At 41.3% G+C, this 21388-nt stretch overlaps 1 non-coding gene across 2 annotated transcripts; it reads right to left on the reverse strand.

Moving 5' to 3' along the window:
• Window positions 1–1284: 1284 nt before the first annotated feature.
• LOC110525185 lies at window positions 1285–19155 on the reverse strand. Of its 2 annotated transcripts, none has more exons than XR_002473718.2 (3): window positions 18888–19155; window positions 3741–3864; window positions 1285–2972 (listed from the first exon to the last, which is right to left on the reverse strand). It is a non-coding gene; the product is annotated as an uncharacterized LOC110525185 (transcript). The 2 variants fall into 2 exon arrangements; XR_005051996.1 differs by lacking the exon at window positions 18888–19155 and adding an exon at window positions 4604–4736.
• Between the last annotated feature and the right edge of the window lie 2233 nt (window positions 19156–21388).

Below are 21388 nucleotides of genomic sequence, written 5' to 3' on the forward strand. Positions count from 1 at the left end.
GTCACACCAGATACTGATTGGTTTTCTGATCCACGCCCCTAACTTTTTATTAAGGTATCTGTGACCAACACATGCAAATCTGTATTCCCAGTCATGTGAAATCCATAGATTAGGACCTAATGAATTTATTTCAATTGACTGTATCTCAGCAAAATCTTTTAAACTGTTGCATGTTGTGTTTATATTTTTGCTCAGTGTAATAGCTTGCTCAGCTAACACAAATATATGTCCATGTGTGGGCGTAAATACCTTGATACAGGAAGCAGTTTGACCTGAGTGATAATGATATCTCGGTTGACAAGAGGTAAACCGATCTTATACAGAATAATACACCTGTCAAAATTAGGGAGGGAGGGAGATGGAGGCAGGCGGGGAGGGAGGCATGGAGACGGAGGCAGGGAGGGAGACGTAGGGAGGGAGGGAGATGGAGGCAGGCGGGGAGGGAGGCAGGGAGGGAGACGGAGGCAGGTAGGGAGGGAGGGAGATGGAGGCAGGCGGGGAGGGAGGCATGGAGACGGAGGCAGGGAGGGAGACGGAGGCAGGGAGGGAGGGAGACAGAGGCAGGTAGGGAGGCAGGGAGGGAGACGGAGGCAGGTAGGGAGGGAGGCATGGAGAAGGAGGCAGGGAGGGAGACGGAGGCAGGTAGGGATGGAGGCATGGAGAAGGAGGCAGGGAGGGAGATGGAGGCAGGCGGGGAGGGAGACGGAGGCAGGGAGGGAGGGAGGGAGGGGGAAATTAGAAAGTACCTGTCAAACAATGGAGTCATGACATATACCTTGCCTTCAGATCATTAAAGCTCAAAAGGGCTTATTGTGGATATGATGTTGAGATACCAGTGTTTTCTACAATTGTCCCCTGGTCCAAGACCAGATCTAGGGGCAACGGTTTTACATGTGATAACGGTCTTCCTTTATGCTACACAAGGAAACCAAGCCAACAAGAAATACATTTATGTACAATTCAACAACCCAAAAAATCTTGTGAAATAACAATTTAATTATACCTTACATAATTGACTTAGTCTAAACTAATAACGGATCCCAAAAGCTAACCTATGACCTTTAAGGCAAGGCTGCTGCAAACAAATCCGGTTTTATATTGTTGTGTCTGCCTTTCGTATTCCGTTTGTTCCACATCGGAGCATCTGAATTAGAGATCCGTTCCTCTGTTGAATCCTGTACAGGGAGGAAGTCTTATAGTATCTGTTGAAAGATATTAATTCATCAGGTCTTACCGGAGATGTTTGTTCTGGAAATTCTTACACAGGGACACTCAAAGTCAGTCTTAATATTAATCATTGTTTATTGACAGCAAGCTGGAGAAGTTCGAACCAAATCAATGCACCATAGTACACATGTCAATCAGGAGCTCTCCTGGGGCAGTCCCAGCAGTTTTCTTATATACAGCTATACACAGACAAATAATATGTGCATGATTTAGCATACTTAATGAATCATTACCGTTTTGTTTCATTCATGTGAATGACAGATGCTGGTTCTTAACATGTGACAGACCAATACCTCACAAGGCTTCTTCTCTCTGCGCTGAGACCTTGAAACTGAGATATCTTTCGTTCTCAAAACAAGGTCTGGGTGTACTGCCAAATTGCAGATACTGATAGTGAGAATTGGTTCAGTCAGTCACTTGCATGAACACAGACATTAGTTATAAGAAAAGCACAAACATTTCAATTCCCATTACATGTTCTAGAATGTTGTTACAGGCTTGTCATAGCAGAGATGTTCTAGAATGTTGTTACAGGCTTGTCATAGCAGAGATGTTCTAGAATGTTGTTACAGGCTTGTCATAGCAGAGATGTTCTAGAATGATGTTACAGGCTTGTCATAGCAGAGATGTTCTAGAATGTTGTTACAGGCTTGTCATAGCAGAGATGTTCTAGAATGTTGTTACAGGCTTGTCATAGCAGAGATGTTCTAGAATGTTGTTACAGGCTTGTCATAGCAGAGATGTTCTAGAATGTTGTTACAGGCTTGTCATAGCAGAGATGTTCTAGAATGTTGTTACAGGCTTGTCATAGCAGAGATGTTCTAGAATGTTGTTACAGGCTTGTCATAGCAGAGATGCTCTAGAATGATGTTACAGGCTTGTCATAGCAGAGATGTTCTAGAATGTTGTTACAGGCTTGTCATAGCAGAGATGTTCTAGAATGTTGTTACAGGCTTGTCATAGCAGAGATGTTCTAGAATGATGTTAAAGGCTTGTCATAGCAGAGATGTTCTAGAATGTTGTTACAGGCTTGTCATAGCAGAGATGTTCTAGAATGTTGTTACAGGCTTGTCATAGCAGAGATGCTCTAGAATGATGTTACAGGCTTGTCATAGCAGAGATGTTCTAGAATGTTGTTACAGGCTTGTCATAGCAGAAATGTTCTAGAATGATGTTACAGGCTTGTCATAGCAGAGATGTTCTAGGATGTTGTTACAGGCTTGTCATAGCAGAGATGTTCTAGAATTATGTTACAGGCTTGTCATAGCAGAGATGTTCTAGAATTATGTTACAGGCTTGTCATAGCAGAGATGTTCTAGAATGTTGTTACAGGCTTGTCATAGCAGAGATGTTCTAGAATGTTGTTACAGGCTTGTCATAGCAGAGATGTTCTAGAATGTTGTTACAGCCTTGTCATAGCAGAGATGTTCTAGAATGTTGTTACAGGCTTGTCATAGCAGAGATTTTCTAGAATGTTGTTACGAGCTTTGTGCATTACCCTGTAGCTCTGAAATACACTTTCTAATTGCATTGTCAGTGGAAGAAGTAAAGTTACCTGAAACTGCAGAGAAAGACAACATAGTTACATGTACTTTTTGGTCAGTACAGTCAGTTATATCATCATCACATAGTTTGTGTTATCATGTTTGGCTCAGTTCTTCAGGTTCCACTTAGTCTGTATTCTCTTGCCCATTTTAGAGTCTGGATTCAGGCAGATATATTTTGATGGTATTTTCAACTGCACCCTGTTAAGGAAAAGTACTTTAATGACAGAAATGGCCAGGTGTTTACTTACATGGTAAAATAGTACTTACATAATAATAACATATGAACAAAAGTACCACATCATAAGTTAATATGCCAAGGAAATCTAGAAACATTGTACTCAGTGTAATGGCACATACTGTATGTTGCATAATTACATAATGACATATATTGGCATACATATTATAGTGGCACATCACAGGCAATTTAAGTGGGATATACACTACCGGTCAAAAGTTTGGGGTCACTTAGACATTGTTAATTTCCTAAATGACTATTGATCAGACTAATGACTATTGTAGCTGGAAACGGCAGATTTTGTATGGAAAATCTACATAGGCGTACAGAGGCCCATTATCAGCAACCATCACCCCTGTGTTCCGATGGCACGTTGTGTTAGCTAATCCAGATTTATAATTTGAAAAGCATAATTGATCATTAGAAAACCCTTTTGGAATTATGTTAGCACAGCTGAAAACTGTTGTCCTGATTAAAGAAGCAATAAAACTGTCCTTCTTTAGACTAGTTGAGTATCTGGAGCAGATCCATCTGCCATTTCCAGCTACAATAGTCATTTACAACGTTAACAATAACTACACTCTATTTCTGATCAATTCTGAGGATATTTTAATGGTCGAAAAAATGTGATTTTCTTTAAAAAAAAACAAGGACATTTCTAAGTGACCCCAAACTTTTGAACGGTAGTGTACGTGCATAAGATATGTAGAGTGTAAATGAGAAAAACTCACACTATCTCCACATGGTCACACATTGCACTCCTCGGATGAACGGTGGATTGGACTATGTTACTGGAATTCACACGGTCCCGTGTTTTCAGACAGAGGCAACGTTGTCTGCTGTGCATCAGGAACGCTGTGAGAAACAGGAGACAAAACGAGGAGCACTCTATGGCACGTTTCATAAACAGTACTTTAGCATTCACTCTATGGTACGTTTCATAAACAGTACTTTAGCATGCACTCTATGGCACGTTTCATAAACAGTACTTTAGCATGCACTCTATGGCACGTTTCATAAACAGTACTTTAGCATGCACTCTATGGCACGTTTCAGAAACAGTACTTTAGCGTTTTGTGAATGTTATTGAGCAAACAGAAAACAGAAACACTGAAAATGGACACTATTCACATCAAGGAAGCTAAAAGTGTATATATTTCATTTATTTGATGAATACATACTGTATACAACTGCTATAGTGTATTATTAAAACAATTACATTATGATATGAAATATTGTTGGTTATTAAAACACATCACCTTGTCAGCTCGGGGATTTGAACTTGCAACCTTCCGGTTACTAGTCCAACGCTCTAACCACTTGGCTACCCTGCCGCCATATAACATACCATATAACATATCGTATAACATATTGTATACCATATAACATACCATATAACATATCGTATAACATATTGTATACCATATAACATACCATATAACATATCGTATAACATATTGTATACCATATAACATACCATATAACATATCGTATAACATATTGTATACCATATAACATACCATATAACATATCCCATAACATATCATATAACATATCGTATAGCATATCGTATAACATATCGCACTGGTCTTACCATCAGTTGAAATCATCAGTGTCACCAAAACCACGACGACAATCAATCCCTTCATTTTGACCAGTTGATAAATCAAATCCTGAGGTCTGAAATACTACTGGCTTTTTTTTTATACCAAGGACAAATGAAGCGCACACAGTGTGTGAAGGCATTTTATAGCAGCTAGGAAAGGAACCCCCCCCCCCCCCCCCCACCACTGGGGAACCCTGGGTAACCCTCATCATTACAGTACATTGTGTGTTTTATCTGGGCATAGAGAGAGTGACGAGATGAATGAAAGTAGAACAAACCCTTTCATGATTATCAAATATCAAATAGTGGGTGTTTATATGTTTCCTGTTTCGTACATGTACAAGTATGTGGTATGCGGGAAATATCCCAACATCACGTGAGACAACCTCGGATAGTGGGGTCACGACCCGCGTCAGTCATTGTCCACGTATCAATTGGCCTTGAGCAACGTATTTCATTTGGAAACGTGTTGTTGGGAATGGGATATACTTTTGGGGTCTCAATTGAAACGAATCACAACTTTTCATAAAGGCTTAATGAAGGCCTTGTAACGACCTTGTATCCTCCAGAGACCCAGCATTTCATTTTTTATCCGTATCTCTAAGGCCATACTGTGATATACCTTATTTTACATACTTTATTTATTTTGCTCCTTTGCACCCCATTATTTTTATTTCTATTTTGCACATTCTTCCATTGCAAATCTACCATTCCAGTGTTTTACTTGCTATATTGTATTTACTTTGCCACCATGGCCTTTTTTTTGCCTTTACCTCCCTTTATCTCACCTCATTTGCTCACATCGTATATAGACTTGTTTATGTTATGTTCATTTATGAACATTTGAACATCTTGGCCATGTTCTGTTATAATCTCCACCCGGCACAGCCAGAAGAGGACTGGCCACCCCACATAGCCTGGTTCCTCTCTAGGTTTCTTCCTAGGTTTTGGCCTTTCTAGGGAGTTTTTCCTAGCCACCGTGTTTCTACACCTGCATTGCTTGCTGTTTGGGGTTTTAGGCTGGGTTTCTGTACAGCACTTTGAGATATCAGCTGATGTATGAAGGGCTATATAAGGGCTATATAAATAAATTTGATTTGATTTGATTACAAGCGTAGTGTACAGTGCAGACCCCTTGACTTTTTCCACACTTTGTTAGGTTACAGCCTTATTCTAAAATTGATTAATTAGTTTTTTTCCCTCATCAATCTACACACAATACCCCATAATAACTCAACAAAACCGTTTTTTTTTTAACCGGAAATATCACATTTACATTAGTATTCAGACCCTTTACTCAGTACTTTGTTGAAGCACCTTTGGCATCGATTACAGCCTCGAGTCGTCTTGGGTATGACGCCACAAGCTTGGCACACCTGTATTTGGGGAGTTTCTCCCATTCTTCTCTGCTGATCCTCTCAAGCTCTGTCAGGTTGGATTGGGAGCGTCGCTGCACAGCTATTTTCAGGTCTGTCCAGAGATATTCGATTGTGTTCAAGTCCGGGCTCTTGCTGGGCCACTAAAGGACATTCAGATACTTGTCCCGAAGCCACTTCTTTGTTGCCTTGGCTGTGTGCTTAGGGTCGTTTTCCTGTTGCAAGGTGAACCTTCGCCCCAGTCTGAGGTCCGGAGTGCTCTGGAGCAGCTTTTCATTAAGGATCTCGCTGTACTTCACACCGTTCATCTTTGCCTCGATCCTGACTAGTCTCCCAGTCCCTGCCGCTAAAAAAGATCCACACAGCATGATGCTGCCACCAACATGCTTCACCGTAGGGGTGGTGTCAGGTTTCCTCCAGACGTGACGCTTGGCATGGTTGTCTCCTGGAATATTCACCCATCTCCACAGAGGAACTGGGGAGCTCTGTCAGAGTGACCATCGGTTTCTTGGTCACCTCCCTGACCAAGTACCTTCTCCCTCGATTTCTCAGTTTGGCCGGGTGGCTAGCTCTAGGAAGAGTCTTGGTGGTTCCAAACTTTTTCCATTTAAGAATGATGGAGGCCACTGTGTTCTTCGGGACCTTCAATGTTGCAGACATTTTTTTGTACCCTTCCCCAGATCTGTGCCTCAACACAATCCTGTGTTGGAGCTCTACGGACAATTCCTTCAACCCCATGGCTTGGTTTTTGCTCTGACATGCACTGTCATCTGTGGGACCTTATATACAGTTGAAGTTGGAAGTTTACATACACCTTAGCCAAATACATTACAACTCAGTTTTTCACAATTCCTGACATATAATCCAAGTAAAAAATCCCTGTTTTAGGACAGTTAGGATCACCACTTTATTTTAAGAATGTGAAATGTCCGAATAGGAGTATTTCAGCTTTTATTTCTTTCATCACATTCCCAGTGGGTCAAATGTTTACGTACACTCAATTAGTATTTGGTAGCATTGCCTTTAAATTCTTTAACTTGGGTGAAACGTTTCAGGTAGCCTTCCACAAGCTTTCCACAATAAATTGGGTGAATTTTGGCCCATTCCTCCTGACAGAGCTGGTGTAACTGAGTTAGGTTTGTAGGCTTCCTTGCTCGCACAAGCTTTTTCAGTTCTGCCCACACATTTTCTATAGGATTGAGGTCAGGGCTTTGTGATGGCCACTCCAATACCTTGACTTTGTTGTCCTTAAGACATTTTTCCACAACTTTGGAAGTACGCTTGAGGTCATTGTCCATTTGGAAGACCCATTTGCGACCAAGCTTTAACTTCCTGATGTCTTGAGATGTTGCTTCAATATACAGTGCCTTGCGAAAGTATTCGGCCCCCTTGAACTTTGCGACCTTTTGCCACATTTCAGGCTTCAAACATAAAGATATAAAACTGTATTTTTTTGTGAAGAATCAACAACAAGTGGGACACAATCATGAAGTGGAACGACATTTATTGGATATTTCAAACTTTTTTAACAAATCAAAAACTGAAAAATTGGGCGTGCAAAATTATTCAGCCCCTTTACTTTCAGTGCAGCAAACTCTCTCCAGAAGTTCAGTGATGATCTCTGAATGATCCAATGTTGACCTAAATGTCTAATGATGATAAATACAATCCACCTGTGTGTAATCAAGTCTCCGTATAAATGCACCTGCACTGTGATAGTCTCAGAGGTCCGTTAAAAGCGCAGAGAGCATCATGAAGAACAAGGAACACACCAGGCAGGTCCGAGATACTGTTGTGAAGAAGTTTAAATCCGGATTTGGATACAAAAAGATTTCCCAAGCTTTAAACATCCCAAGGAGCACTGTGCAAGCGATAATATTGAAATGGAAGGAGTATCAGACCACTGCAAATCTACCAAGACCTGGCCGTCCCTCTAACCCCACTGTCAAACATGGTGGTGGCAGCATCATGGTTTGGGCCTGCTTTTCTTCAGCAGGGACAGGGAAGATGGATCAAATTGATGGGGAGATGGATGGAGCCAAATACAGGACCATTCTGGAAGAAAACCTGATGGAGTCTGCAAAAGACCTGAGACTGGGACGGAGATTTGTCTTCCAACAAGACAATGATCCAAAACATAAAGCAAAATCTACAATGGAATGGTTCAAAAATAAACATATCCAGGTGTTAGAATGGCCAAGTCAAAGTCCAGACCTGAATCCAATCGAGAATCTGTGGAAAGAACTGAAAACTGCTGTTCACAAATGCTCTCCATCCAACCTCACTGAGCTCGAGCTGTTTTGCAAGGAGGAATGGGAAAAAAATTCAGTCTCTCGATGTGCAAAACTGATAGAGACATACCCCAAGCGACTTACAGCTGTAATCGCAGCAAAAGGTGGCGCTACAAAGTATTAACTTAAGGGGGCTGAATAATTTTGCACGCCCAATTTTTCAGTTTTTGAAATGTTAAAAAAGTTTGAAATATCCAATAAATGTCGTTCCACTTCATGATTGTGTCCCACTTGTTGTTGATTCTTCACAAAAAAATACAGTTTTATATCTTTGTTTGAAGCCTGAAATGTGGCAAAAGGTCGCAAAGTTCAAGGGGGCCGAATACTTTCGCAAGGCACTGTATCCACATAATTTTCTCTCCTCATGATGCCATCTATTTTGTGAAGTGCACCAGTCCCTCCTGTAGCAAAGCACCCCCACAACATGATGCTGCCACCCCCGTGCTTCACGGTTGGAATGGTGTTCTTCGGCTTGCAAGCCTCCCCCTTTTTCCTCCAAACATAACAATGGTCATTATGGCCAAACAGTTCTGTTTTTGTTTCATCAGACCAGAGGACATTTTTCCAAAAAGTACAATCTTTGTCCCCATGTGCAGTTGCAAACCGTAGTCTAGCTTTTTTTATGGCAGTTTTGGAGCAGTGGCTTCTTCCTTGCTGAGGGCCTTTTAGGTTATGTAGATATAGGACTCGTTTTACTGTGGATATAGATACTTTTGTACCTGTTTCCTCCAGCATCTTCACAAGGTCCTTTGCTGTTGTTCTGGGATTGATTTGCACTTTTCGCACCAATGTACGTTCATCTCTAGGAGACAGAACGCGTCTCCTTCCTAAGCGGTATGACAGCTGTGTGGTCCCATGGTGTTTATACTTGTGTACTTGTCACAACTTCCGCCGAAGTCGGTCCCTCTCCTTGTTCGGGCGGTGTTCGGCGGTCGACGTCACCGACCTTCTAGCCATCACTGATCCATTTTTCATTTTCCATTGGTTTTGTCTTCCTTCACACCTGGTTCCAATCCCATCAATTACATGTTGTGTATTTAACCCTCTGTTTCCCCTCATGTCTTGGTCGGAGATTGTTTGATTGTATGTTTGTGTATTATGTGTTGGTGCACGACGGGTTTTGTACCCACTTTTTAATTATTTTGGTTTAGGAGTTTTGTGAAGCACTGATTAAACAACTCAGTTTATACCAAGTTTGATTCTCCTGCATCTGACTTCCCTGCTACCAACACACACCCATTACAGTACTATTGCTTGTACAGATGAATGTGGTACCTTCAGGCATTTGGAAATTGCTCCCAAGGATGAACCAGACTTGTGGAGGTCTACAATTCTTTTTCTGAAGTCTTGGCTGATTTCATTTGATTTTCCCATGACGTCAAGCAAAGAGGCACTGAGTCTGAAGGTAGACCTTAAAATACATCCACAGGTACACATCCAATTGACTCAAATTATGTCCATTAGCCTATCAGAAGCTTCTAAAGCCATGACATCATTTTCTGGAATCTTCCAAGCTGTTTAAAGGCACAGTCAACTTAGTTTATATAAACTTCTGACCCACTAGAATTGTGATACAGTGAATTATAAGTGAAATCATCTGTCTGTAAACAATTGTTGGACAAATGACTTGTCATGCACAAAGTAGATGTCCTAACTGACCAAACTATAATTTGGTTAACAAGAAATGTGTGGAGTGGTTGAAAAGCAAGTTTTAATGACTCCAACAGAAGTGTATGTAAACTTCCGACTTCAACTGTACACAGGTGTGTGTCTTTCCAAATCATGTCCAATCAATTGAATTTACCACAAGTGGACACAAATCAAGTTGTAGAAACATCTCAATGATGATCAATCGAAAACAGGATGCACCTGAGCTCAATTTCAAGTCTAATAGCAAAGAGTCTGAATACTTATGTAAATAAGGTATTTAACGTTTTTTTATGTTTTTCTGCAAACATATCTAAAATACCGTTTTCGCTTTGCCATTATGTGGTATTGTGTGTAGATTGCTGAGAATTTTGTATTTTTTTAAGTTATACATTTTAGAATAAAGCTGTAACGTAGTAAAATGTGCAAAAAGGTCAAGGGGTCTGAATACTTTCCAAAGGTCAAGGGGTCTGAATACTTTCCAAAGGTCAAGGGGTCTGAATACTTTCCAACGGTCAAGGGGTCTGAATACTTTCCAAAGGTCAAGGGGTCTGAATACTTTCCAAAGGTCAAGGGGTCTGAATACTTTCCAAAGGTCAAGGGGTCTGAATACTTTCCAAAGGTCAAGGGGTCTGAATACTTTCCAACGGTCAAGGGGTCTGAATACTTTCCAAAGGTCAAGGGGTCTGAATACTTTCCAACGGTCAAGGGGTCTGAATACTTTCCAAAGGTCAAGGGGTCTGAATACTTTCCAAAGGTCAAGGGGTCTGAATACTTTCCAAAGGTCAAGGGGTCTGAATACTTTCCAAAGGTCAAGGGGTCTGAATACTTTCCAAAGGTCAAGGGGTCTGAGTACTTTCCAACGGTCAAGGGGTCTGAGTACTTTCCAACGGTCAAGGGGTCTGAGTACTTTCCAACGGTCAAGGGGTCTGAGTACTTTCCAACGGTCAAGGGGTCTGAGTACTTTCCAACGGTCAAGGGGTCTGAATACTTTCCAAAGGTCAAGGGGTCTGAATACTTTCCAAAGGTCAAGGGGTCTGAATACTTTCCAAAGGTCAAGGGGTCTGAGTACTTTCCAACGGTCAAGGGGTCTGAGTACTTTCCAACGGTCAAGGGGTCTGAGTACTTTCCAAAGGTCAAGGGGTCTGAATACTTTCCAAAGGTCAAGGGGTCTGAATACTTTCCAAAGGTCAAGGGGTCTGAGTACTTTCCAACGGTCAAGGGGTCTGAGTACTTTCCAACGGTCAAGGGGTCTGAATACTTTCCAAAGGTCAAGGGGTCTGAGTACTTTCCAACGGTCAAGGGGTCTGAGTACTTTCCAAAGGTCAAGGGGTCTGAGTACTTTCCAACGGTCAAGGGGTCTGAGTACTTTCCAACGGTCAAGGGGTCTGAGTACTTTCCAACAACACTGTAATTTGTTTCCATTAATAGGAAACACCAGGATGAATTTCTTGGCACAGCGGAGTTCATCGGATGAGTCAGTTCCCCTGGAATGTTTGAAACAGTAATTTCCCCCTTCAGTGCAGGACGTCATGTTGTACAATAGGCCTACAGTGTGTGGTCTCCCATTTCCAAATCTAATAATTAAATGGTTGTATTCAAGACAAAGTCATTTCTATTGATTTCAGTTTGTCAGTGTCAGCCGTGTAGGCGTCCTTTTTGTAGTGGGCTATGAAAGATTCTGATCATGTCTCCGTTACATGTCAAATGTCGCATAATTTCATGAAAAGTGTTTATACAATGTTTTCCCGTATCCTCCTAAAGACTGTTCCTCTGGGGCGGAGTTCCCCAAACATGAACCTCATGCGCTGTGTCTATGATGTATTTCATTCTGTTGGTTTAGACTGGGATCATCAGCCTGTTTTTTTTGTGAGTGGCGTTACAAGTTGTTGTAACTTGTGTATTTTGTGCTACTTTTACTTGTCAATAGGCCACTAACGGTTCAGAGGAAATGTGTGGTTATTCTTGGTCACATTTATATGTTATGTGTTAAATTTTCACTGAATTAGGTCGGGATATGTTTTGTTAGAAAATGTTGGCCCAGTCACTTTTACACAGCAATTTCTGCATACGTCACTGATGGACATCAGAATTCAATATGTTTTTTCACCTTCTGTCCCCATCTACTGTTATGCTACATGTTTCATATTTATTATCAACCGAGTCCTAACGGACATTGCACAAACAATACAAAGAAAATACCCATATTTCTTTAAATATATACAGCACCAGTCACGTTCTGACCTTTATTTCCTTTGTTTTGTCGTTATTTAGTATGGTCAGGGCGTGAGTTGGGGTGGGCAGTCTATGTTTGTTTTTCTATGATTTGGGGATTTCTATGTTTCGGCCTAGTATGGTTCTCAATCAGAGGCAGGTGTCATTAGTTGTCTGTCATTAGTGATTGTCTATGTTGATGGCTTGTTTCAGCGCAGTTCGCATTAGCTTCACGGTTGTTATTTCGTTTATTGTTTTTGTATATGGTTTTAGTGTTCAGTATTAACTTTATTAAAATTAATGATGAACACATACCACGCCGCATTTTGGTCCTCCGATCCATCTCGCCTCGACGACCGTGACAGCACCAGTCAAAAGTTTGGACACACCTACTCATTCAAGGGTTTGTCTTTATTTTTTACTACTTTCTACATTGTAGAGTAATAGTGAAGACATCAGAACTATGGAATAACACACATGGTATCATGGGGTAAGCAAAAAAGTGTTCAACAAATCAAAATATATTTTATATTTGAGATTCTTTAAAGTAGCCACCCTTTGTCTTGATGACAGCTTTGCACACTCTTGGCATTCTCTCAACCAGCATCACCTGGAATGCTTGAAGGAGTTCCCACATATGCTGAGCACTTGTTGGCTGCTTTTCCTTCACTCTGCGGTCCAATTCATCCCAAACCATCTAAATTGGGTTGAGGTCAGGTGATTGTGGAGGACAAGTCATCTGATGTAGCAATCCATCACTCTCCTTCTTGGTCAAATAGCCCTCACACAGCCTGGAAGTGGGTTGGGTCATTGCCCTGTTGAAAAAGAAATGATAGTCCCACAAAGTGCAAACCAGATAGGATGGCGTTTCGCTGCAGAATGCTGTGGTAGCCATGCTGGTTAAGTGTGCCTTGAATACTAAATAAATCACAGACAGTGTCACCAGCAAAGCATCCCCACACCATCACACCTCCTCCTCCATGCTTCACGGTGGAAACCATATATGAATGAGTTTACCTACTCTACGCCTCACAAAGACACAGCGGTTGGAACCAAAAATCTCAAATTTGGACTCATCAGACCAAAGGACAGATTTCCCCTTGTCTAATGTCCATTTCTAATGTCCATTTCTCGTGTTTCTTGGCCCAAGCAAGTCTCTTCTTCTTATTGGTGTCCGTTAGTAGTGTAGTGTTATCTTTGCAGCAATTCGACCATGAAGGCCTGATTCAAGCAGTCCCCTCTGAACAGTTGATGTTGAGATGTGTCTGTTACTTGAACTCTGTGAAGCATTTATTTGGGCTGCAATCTGAGGTGCAGTTAACTCTAATTAACTTATCCTCTGCAGCAGAAGTAGCTCTGGGTCTTCCTTTCCTGTGGCGGTCCTCATGAGAGACAGTTTCATCACAGCAGAGGTAACTCTGGGTCTTCCTTTCCTGTGGCGGTCCTCATGAGAGACAGTTTCATCATAGCGCTTGATGGTTATTGCGACTGCACTTGAAGAATCTTTAAAAGTTCTTGAAATGTTCTGGATTGACTGACCTTCATGTCTTAACGTAATAATGGACTGTCATTTCTCTTTGCTTATTTGAGCTGTTCTTGCCATAATATGGACTTGGTCTTTTACCAAACAGGCCTATCTTCTGTATACAACCTCTACCTTGTCACAACACAACTGATTGGCTCAAATTAACTTTTAACAAAGCATATCTGTTCATTGAAATGCATTCCAGGTGCCTACCACATGAAGTTGGTTGAGAGAATGTCACGAGTTTGGAAAACTGTCATCAAGGCTAAGGGTGGCTACTTTGAAGAATCTAGAAAATAGTAAAATGTAGAAAATAGTACAAATAAAGAAAAACCCTTGAATCAGTATGTTAATATGTCCTGTCACGGGATTATTCTGTTGAAGGCGAGGCGGACCAAAACGCAGCGTGGTTATTTTTTATACATCTTTAATGAAGATGATAAATGAACCCAAAAAAAAACAAGAACCGTGCAAAAAACCGAAAACAGCCCTATCTGGTGTAACAAAGACAGGAAACAATCACCCACAAAACCCAACACCAAACAGGCTACCTAAATATGGCTCCCAATCAGAGACAATGACGAACACCTGCCTCTGATTGAGAACCATATCAGGCCCAAACATAGAAATAGACAAACTAGACATGTAACATAGATTGCCCACTCAGATCACACCCTGACCAAACAAAACATAGAAACATACAACGCAAACTATGGTCAGGGCGTGACATGTCCAAACTTTGGACTGGTAATGTATATTCGCAGTATGTTTATTTTCACCACAAACACTTACGTGGTGTAAAAAAATTAAATAATAATAAACATGCTTTATTTTTTAACCTTTATTTAACCAGGCAAGTCAGTTAAGAACAAATTCTTATTTTCAATGATGGACCAGGAACAATGGGTTAACTGCCTGTTCAGGGGCAGAACGACAGATTTGTACCATGTCAGCTCGGGGATTTGAACTTGCAACCTTCCGGTTACTATTCCAACGCTCTAACCACTAGGCTACCCTGCCGCCCCAATGTAATATATGTAATATATTGTTGTCATTTTTTTGTGAAGCATCTGTTTATAAAGTTTTTATTGCATGTTACATGAAGTTATAGTTGTTACCAAGACTGATCATGATTTCCAAATGTGTTTAATGTATTCCTCCTTTTGGTTATTCTCAAGAAGACATCAAGAAGTCATCCCACTCTGCATTTTGCGTCAATATTGACTCATTATACTGTGGTGACATTTGGTTTGCTAGTTGAACAGAGGAAAAATAGAACACATTCACAGTTAACGCCATTTCTTTATTAACTTGATAGAAAACGTAAACAATACAGAAGAAAATACACTGCTCAAAAAAATAAAGGGAACACTAAAATAACACATCCTAGATCTGAATGAATGAAATATTCATATACAGAAGAAGTATGATTGACTTGGAGTTACATTGTGTTGTTTAAGTGTTCCCTTTATTTTTTTTGAGCAGTGTATAATAGTATTTACACAAATGTCCGTTTACATTTCTTGTGGACAATTTTGACAACCAAAGAATATATCTCAAAATGACAAGTGTCTAAAGAGTTCAACGGGGGGGGGGGGGGGTGCTGGCCTACGTTGACTCCAATGCTTCCCACAGTTGTGTCGAGTCGGCTGAATGTCCTTTGGGTGGTGGACCATACTTGATACGGGAAACTGTTGAGCGTGAAAAAGACAGCATCATCGCCCAGTTCTCGACACAAACCGGTGCGCCTGGCACCTACTACCGTACACCCATTCACCCTTTAACACAATCCGTGTCTCAATTGTCTAGAGGCTTAAAAATCCTCTTTAACCCCGTCTCCTTCCCTTCCTCTACGCTGATTGAAGTGGATTTAACAAGTGACATCAATATGGGATCATAATCTTCACCTGGATTCACCTGGTGAGTCTATGTCATGGAACTAGCAGGTGTCCGTAATGTTTTGAACCCTCTGTTAGTTCGGGAAGTATTTAGACCCCTTGACTTTTTCCACATAAAATTGAATCAATTACTTTCTTTCCTCTTCAATCTACACACAATACTACATAATGACAAAGTGAAGAGGTTTAAGTATTTTAATTTTTTAGTAAATGTATTCATAATGTCACATTTACATCAGTATTCAGACCCAATAGAACATCTGTGGAGAGACCTGAAAATAGCCTGAGAGAGCTCGAGAGGATCTGCAGAGAAGAATGGGTGAAACTCTCCAAATACAGGTGTGCCAAGCTTGTAGCGTGATACCAAAGAAGACTTAAGGCTGTAATCGCTGCCAAAGTTGCTTCAACTAAGTACTGAGTAAAGGGTCTGAATACTTACACTGCCGTTCAAAAGTTTGGGGTCACTTAGAAATGTCCTTGTTTTTGAAAGAAACTGTTTTTTTAAAATCCATTAAAATAACATCAAATTGATCAGAAATACAGTGTAGACATTGTTAATGATGTAAATGACTATTGTAGCTGGAAACGGCAGATTTTTTAAAATGGAATATCTACATAGGTGTACAGAGGCCCATTATCAGCAACCATCACTCCTGTGTTCCAATGGCACGTTGTGTTAGTTAATCCAAGTTTATCATTTTAAAAGTCTAATTGATCATTAGAAAAGCCTTTTGCCATTTTGTTAGCACAGCTGAAAACTGTTGTCCTGATTAAAGTAGCAATAAAACTGGCCTTCTTTAGACTAGTTGAATATCTGGAGCATCAGCATTTGTGGGTTCGATTACAGGCTCAAAATGGCCAGAAACAAATAACTTTCTTCTGAAACTCGTCAGTCTATTCTGGTTCTGAAAAATGAAGGTTATTCCATGCGAGAAATTGCCAAGAAACTGAAGATCTCGTACTACTCCCTTCAAGAACAGCGCAAACTGGCCCTAACCAGAATAGAATGACTAGTGGGAGGCCCCGGTGCACAACTGAGCAAGAGGACAAGTACATTAGAGTGTCTAGTGGAATACCTACAACATCGTCGTCTGGTGTAGGCCGTCCATTGTAAATAAGAATTTGTTCTTAACTGACTTGCCTCGTTAAATAAAAGGTAAAAAAATATATAAATAAACGTGTAAAACTAACAATAACTCAATAAGCTATGCCTTCTAGGCATAGTAGGGTGGCCTAGTGGTTAGAGCGTTGGACTAGTAACCGCAAGGTTGCAAGTTCAAACCACCGAGCTGACAAGGTACAAATCTGTCGTTCTGCCCCTGAACAAGGCAGTTAAACCCACTGTTCCTAGACCGTCATTGAAAATAAGAATTTGTTCTTAACTGACTTGCCTAGTAAAATAAATAAATTGGAATGCTATAAAGTCCAAAAGTTATCGGCAGAGTTAAAAAGTTGGCAATGTATGACATTGTAAATGTCCTTTTAATCCGTCTTCAACGCATATTTCAAGACATGACATATGAGGGTGCAGTGAGATACTCGACCCGGTTGGACCAGGGGTGTAAAACTCAATTAGCGCAAGGGCCATATATTGAGAGAAAAAAAACGAATTCGCAGGCCAGACATAGCCCAGTATGTTATTATGTATAACGTGGATACAACTGCGATCCAAACTGGCCATTGTTCTATTAGATGAAAATATGTCACTTTATAAATATACACTGACTGCTGTATATAGCATTTTTTTGACATATTAAAATAAGATATCAATAATATTTGTCCAGCCTTTACCGCTATGCTTTCAGATGTCCATAATATGCTGCGACCCTAATCAAATAGTATTTAATGACTCCAAGTAACAAAAACGTTGCTAGGTTATTGGAACATTTAAACTTAAAATATGGTTATATATTTTTTTTGCACTGTGGGGATCACTGGTACGATTGAACGCAACATTGTTTGGTGTTGTGCACTTAAAATGTATTGTAGTTGGGGTGCCAGCCTAGGCTACTGCTCAAAATGTTGCCGTAGTTGAGGTGCCAGCCTAGGCTACTGCTCAAAATGTTGCCGTAGTTGAGGTGCCAGCCTAGGCTACTGCTCAAAATGTTGCCGTAGTTGAGGTGCCAGCCTAGGCTACTGCTCAAAATGTTGCCGTAGTTGAGGTGCCAGCCTAGGCTACTGCTCAAAATGTTGCCGTAGTTGAGGTGCCAGCCTAGGCTACTGTTCAAAATGTTGCCGTAGTTGAGGTGCCAGCCTAGGCTACTGCTCAAAATGTTGCCGTAGTTGAGGTGCCAGCCTAGGCTACTGCTCAAAATGTTGCCGTAGTTGAGGTGCCAGCCTAGGCTACTGCTCAAAATGTTGCCGTAGTTGAGGTGCCAGCCTAGGCTACTGCTCAAAATGTTGCCGTAGTTGAGGTGCCAGCCTAGGCTACTGCTCAAAATGTATTGTAGTTGAGGTGCCAGCCTAGGCTACTGTTCAAAATGTATTGTAGTTGGGGTGCCGGCCTAGGCTACTGCTCAAAATGTTGCCGTAGTTGAGGTGCCAGCCTAGGCTACTGCTCAAAATGTATTGTAGTTGAGGTGCCAGCCTAGGCTACTGCTCAAAATGTATTGTAGTTGGGGTGCCAGCCTAGGCTACTGCTCAAAATGTTGCCGTAGTTGAGGTGCCAGCCTAGGCTACTGCTCAAAATGTATTGTAGTTGGGGTGCCAGCCTAGGCTACTGCTCAAAATGTTGCCGTAGTTGAGGTGCCAGCCTAGGCTACTGCTCAAAATGTATTGTAGTTGAGGTGCCAGCCTAGGCTACTGCTCAAAATGTATTGTAGTTGAGGTGCCAGCCTAGGCTACTGTTCAAAATGTATTGTAGTTGAGTTGCCAGCCTAGGCTACTGTTCAAAATGTATTGTAGTTGGGGTGCCAGCCTAGGCTACTGTTCAAAATGTATTGTAGTTGAGGTGCCAGCCTAGGCTACTGCTCAAAATGTTGCCGTAGTTGAGGTGCCAGCCTAGGCTACTGTTCAAAATGTTGCCGTAGTTGAGGTGCCAGCCTAGGCTACTGCTCAAAATGTTGCAGGTTTTGTATTTTGGTTATTCATTGTCAATCTTTAAAAACCGAAGCCAGACTGCAACATGTTAATAGCCAAGCTAGGACTGTGTCTGTACACTTTCCCCTCTACTGCGCCAGGTAAACAACACACACGAAAGCAGCTGATTGATGTTGAATTCACCGACGCGAGCTGCATCAGGCTGTAATTTCATACTCAACTGTTGACTAATTTATACTCGCTTGTGTGTCCCATCGTCCTTTAGTAGTAAAGTAAACCTACCTGCGTGTGAACCCTTTATCTTATAACTTTTTGACAACCATGATGACGTTTTCTGTAGGCTACTCCAACGATTCGTTGGAATCGTAACTTGGCACGGACATTTAGCCTACAAGTTAAAACTTCGGTCCGGTAGAAGATTCGGTCAGTGCCATTAGTGATGATATGATACAGCGCAGTGGCTGGCTAGTGTGTGTGTGTGTGTGTGTGTGTGGCAATGCACTACCGTTTGGCGTGCAGCACATTGGCATTGCTCGCTGTGACTTGTAGCGCAGCGGAACATCCTCAGCTCCGCCAACCACCGGCTGTATGGAAGCATGCCAAAATGAATTGACGACCCAAATCATAGCGCGGGCCGGATAGAAATGTGTTACCGATACGGGCCGATACATTTGGGTTGGACTTTTCTGGTCAATCATCTTGAAAAAACATCTACCTAAAAAAAAATGCTCAATTTTTTTACACAAATGAAAAGTTCAAATGCTTTATCTAAATGTTGAAAGTGCGTGGGCGACAGAGAGAAACCAAACCGTGCAGTTTGAGGACATGTGGCTGAGAGTGATGCGGGCGCTGGAGATGGGGGAATGGGCAGGGGTGACGTGAATGTTTCTGTGCATCTGTATGCTGTCGTTTGTATGTTTTTATATTGTAAAACATTCAAAGGATACTTGTCAAATCTACAGTATTCAGGTTACAGCTCCACGGAAGCTGCATCACATGCTAATCACAAATACCAACCATAAACAAGTCTAATGTATTGTGTTTTTGTCAGAAGTCTGTCTCCTGGATAAAAGTACAAGGACTTTTAGATCAATATTGTATATGTGTAACCGATGTGAAATGGCTAGCTAGTTAGCAGTGGTGCGCGCTAAATAGCGTTTCAATCGGTGACAGTCACTCGCTTTGAGACCTTGAAGTAGTTGTTCCCCTTGCCCTGCAAGGGTACGATGCTTCGACTGTTGATGATGTGTGCAGAGGGTCCCTGGTTCGCGCCCGGCGAGGGGACGGTCTAAAGTTATGTTACATATGCATCAACTTAATTAATTAACCTAATCAATAAGATAAATGCGTTGTTAGTAGTCTACTGGAGAACAGCTGAGTGAGTTAAAGCTGATGAGGTGGAAAAGGGCCCCATTTCCAGCGTCTTTCTTTGAAACAAACTCAACTGAAAGTCAAATGGAATAAAGTTCCCTCCTTTTACTGAAGGAATGGAGTTTGTTCTGGACTTTCCCTTTCACCTCTTACGCCTGATTGGCTTAAACGGGACTGTCTTTCATTTGGCAGGGAAACTGTTTTGATTTCAGGAAAGCAGGGGTGTGTGTGTGTGTGTGTGTGTGTGTGTGTGTGTGTGTCTCTTAAAACACCAACAGCTGTGTGGCAGAGGGAAAACAGTAGAGACTCAAAAGGACAGTAGTTTCACTTCTCAAAAGGTCTACCTCCGACTTCTACCTTTTCACCGATGTCTCCAATCTGGTGCAATCAACTACACCCCAAAAAATAATTTACACATGATCCCTGTCAAACAACATATGATTAAGTATAGGAGAGTAGTGGACTTGTTCTAGTTTATTAGTAACACAGAAGAATCTGCTACAGTTCAACTGGGTCCATTTACCCGAAGCAAAGAACCAACCAGACATCGAAGTTGATTTAGAAAATGTTGTTTTAATACACGGTTCAACAAGGACGACGACAGTAGAGGCCTAAAGTGGTAAAAACACTCAAAATAGTTTTGAAAAGGTTTAAATGACATCAAGTGGTTATAGGTATGAGTATGAGGACGATAAAGATTATAAAGCTGTGGTAGTAAACAGGAAGTGGAAACACTGTCTAACGAAGTCCAGAGACTTACGGAACTATGTGTGTGTGTGTACACGTTAAACAGCCAAAGGTTGGTTAGATACACATAGCTCTACTCCAATAAAACACTTATTTTTTTTTTGCTTTTAAATTCATTTCAACATCTGTTTGTGAGTGAGGAGTTAGTTTGGAGACATCAAAAAAGGTAGAAAGCGACATGATTTCCCCCCCTCTACTCTCTTTGTCCTGATTAAAAGAATCAGCTAGTGTTAGCCCTGTAAGTGAGTAGAGATACCTAGTGAAGGCACTACAAATAGAGAACTGTTACAACCTGACAACCACCGCATCTACAGAGAGACACACTCCTCCAAAAACAAACCACACAGGAACACTGATAATGAATGACTACACTGCTAATTCACACATCTGATTCACACATCTTGTGCTGATTCAACGAGACAAGAAACAAAAAGAGATGCAAAGACTAATTGCATTTGGCACAAAAGTTCTTTAAAGAGGTTTAACCAACTCTCTTTCTCGAACCCTCACGGTACGCTCTCACTGACTCAAAAAAAAACTGAAGTGCGGCCATCTTGGATTTCACCCTCAAAACCAAATCCCCGATCCAGACATTTTTAACACTGATAATGCCTTGAAGAAGTGAGGCCAGGATATATTTCATATCCATGGACAGAAGGCTGATT

This window comes from Oncorhynchus mykiss, chromosome 6, assembly GCF_013265735.2.
Source record: "Oncorhynchus mykiss isolate Arlee chromosome 6, USDA_OmykA_1.1, whole genome shotgun sequence".
NCBI lineage: Eukaryota > Metazoa > Chordata > Actinopteri > Salmoniformes > Salmonidae > Oncorhynchus > Oncorhynchus mykiss.